The sequence below is a fragment of the Physella acuta genome, unplaced genomic scaffold (genome assembly GCF_028476545.2).
Source record: "Physella acuta isolate Inbredline_101_S28 unplaced genomic scaffold, ASM2847654v3 ptg000235l, whole genome shotgun sequence".
NCBI lineage: Eukaryota > Metazoa > Mollusca > Gastropoda > Physidae > Physella > Physella acuta.
The window spans coordinates 707573-710502 of record NW_026731754.1 but is presented as its reverse complement, the minus strand read 5'-3'; positions in this window follow the sequence as shown (position 1 = coordinate 710502).

Genomic DNA, 2930 nt, shown 5'->3' with positions numbered 1-2930 from the left:
TAAGCCAATCGGCGAACGTCAGTCTATCTAAAAATAAAATTCGCTAACTGAGTCAAGAGGCGAGGAGGGTAAGGCGCGTTGGACGTAAAAACAGGAAGTGTGTGATTCATCTTGTGACGCAATTAGAAAAACCCAGGACAAATTTACTTCGCTTTTGCCAAGTGTCCAGCGGCGCACTGTTTTATAAAGTCCACTTAATGAAGTCATATTCACATCGGGCTTGGTTGTCAAATAGTCTACAAAATGTCAAACTTTCATGCATTTTATTGTCGATACGTTTTCATCCGAGGCATGTATTTCAATTTACCATAGATTTTCAAACCAATCAAATATTGCCAAATTTTACTGTTTCACTCGTATTTTATTCTTTCCTGTTCATCTGTAGCCTACCTTTTATACAATAGAGTGTACAGACATCTTCTAGTTTCATGAGGTAGAACGTCGATCTTACAAACCATTCAGTCCTCTCCTCAGTAACATCAGTCCATATTAAACTGCTGTATTCTCGCTTCTATACGCCTCCAACCCAACTCAAAACAGTAAAAAGCTTCTATATAGGGCTGGAGTGACTCAGCTTTTTCCTGCTATTTTTAGATACTGACGTGCAAACGCTATTTAAATGTTTCAAGCTAATGTATATTAATGGCTGAAAAAGAAAACCATGAAAGCAACATAAGAAATGTTTATTGTTTATGAATGTTGTAATAGATTTGACAGACTGAATTATTGTTCAGTATAAAGAAATATTTTAAAAATTATAGTACGATAAGTACGTTTAGTACGTAAGAGAGACCAGACAAGCCTTATAAATTGAACAATTCAACAAATAGAGTATGTTACAGTAACCTCAAAGTTAGAGAAATGTGTACACCTTTAATCTATTTGTTAGCAAACAGAAGTGTTGAGCAAAAAAAAAAAAAAAAAAAACAACAAAAAAAAAACATATAGGTCCCAGTTTACTAGGGTACTTGCCTCAGGTTATGTAAATCAAAGGGGGTTAGACATAGTGCAGACCACACTATCCCCTCATACGCCGTGGTTCATGAAATTTTACTTCATCTTTCCCATGAACCGTAAGTCTCAAAAATTTCACAAAAGTTTACATTATTATACTGCCACGAAGCTCAAAAGGTTCACAAAAGTTTACATTACTATACTGCCACTAAGCTCAAGAGTTTCACAAAAGTTTACATTACTATACTGCCACTAAGCTCAACAGTTTCACAAAAGTTTACATTACTGTACTGTCACTAAGCTCAAAAGTTTCACTGAAGTTTACATTACTATACCCCCGACCAGTTGCGTAGCCAGGATCGTCTCATGGGGGGGGGGGGGGGGTTCAAATTTTTTCCCGCATCATAAATGCATATATCAGAGGCGTAGCGCCCCTCCCCGGCCCCCGAGAACAAACTTTTGATTTGCACCCCCCCCCCCCTCAAAACTTTCATTTGCACCCCCCCCCTTTCAGACTTTCGATTTTGCACCCCCGCTCGACCTTTATGTATCTACCGAGGGGTCTATGGGAGGGGTAACCCCCTTAACCCCCCCCCCCCCCCTTGCCTACGCCACTGACTGGGACTAAGCAAATAATGATTAATCTACTCATTCATTTTGAAAACGAGGCTGATACATTTTTATCAATAATTAAAGTTCTATTTCAAAACTGACAATCTATGGGGCAAGTGAAGTAGAGTTCACTTGTTACTGTTACCTCGGCATTTGAAGGTATAGTGTGGTCAGCACTATGCCCAGCCGCCTTTACTTACCCTAACGTGAGTTAGGTACCCATCAGAGCTAGGTGGACTCAAGGACAGTCTACTGACTTGAACCCGGATTCGCCTCAAGACTTTTTTCTATTATATTCGGGATTTTTAGTTTTGTGCAATCGAACAGAGATTACTCACCACATGATGTGGCGTACGTGACGTGTACAAACGTTTAACACAACAACCCGGATGTTTGAACTATTTTAGAAGCTATTCTTCTTGATGTTAAGTGGAGTTGGCCGGCTGTGCGACATTAAATGAGACAACGAGTGTTAAAATAACGCAACGGCTAATATACTTTCTTACAAATACATTCATTTATACGTTTTCTAAATACAAGCTTAAAAATGAAATACGTTCACTAGAGCCTACAGTCCCACTAGGACATAGTAAGCAAACAAGTGGCTACCATACAACTCGGCACAGGGCTGGCTTCTACAACCGTCTTAAGATGAACACATAACTACATGGTTAACAGGGACAACATAAATGTAAATTTGGAAACGCCTTCATGTCGACCTGGTAATTGTAGCTAAAATTAGAAAAACATAACTCTCCCAGTTATATTTTAATCAGCAAGAAAGTGCAGGGATACACACTCAACATAAACGTCAGTTATTCAGATTTGGCATATTTTTATGAATTCCCAAAAGTAATAAATAATATCTCATTGAGTTTCTAATATTTTCGTTCTACACTATTTTCTTCTCCGAATTTTCGACATCCTGATTTTAGTATTCCCTTAAACCTTTTTATAGACACACCTTACAATTTTAGACCGGTCTGATAGATTTTTGTTGTTTTCACTAACAAATGCTTGTATTATTTTATCGAAATATAAGTCCAAAAATTATAATTTAAATGTAACACAATCTTTGAGTGCATTCTTTCTATAAGGCATTACATATGTCAACATGACAAGCTATAGAAGATTTTATTCTATGATAAAGCTGATACTCGATTCACTAAAATAAGGGATAAAGGAAATTTTAATTTTATGGTCGTTTTAATTTTTTTCCTTTCATAATGTTTGCAGAGAGCCTTTGATATGACGTGTTGTTAGGTTTTGTGAATGTGGTAAGAGATTTGACAGACTGAATTAGTGTTCAGTATAAAGAAATATGTTTAAAAAATTACAGTACGTTACGTTAATGCATGAGTACG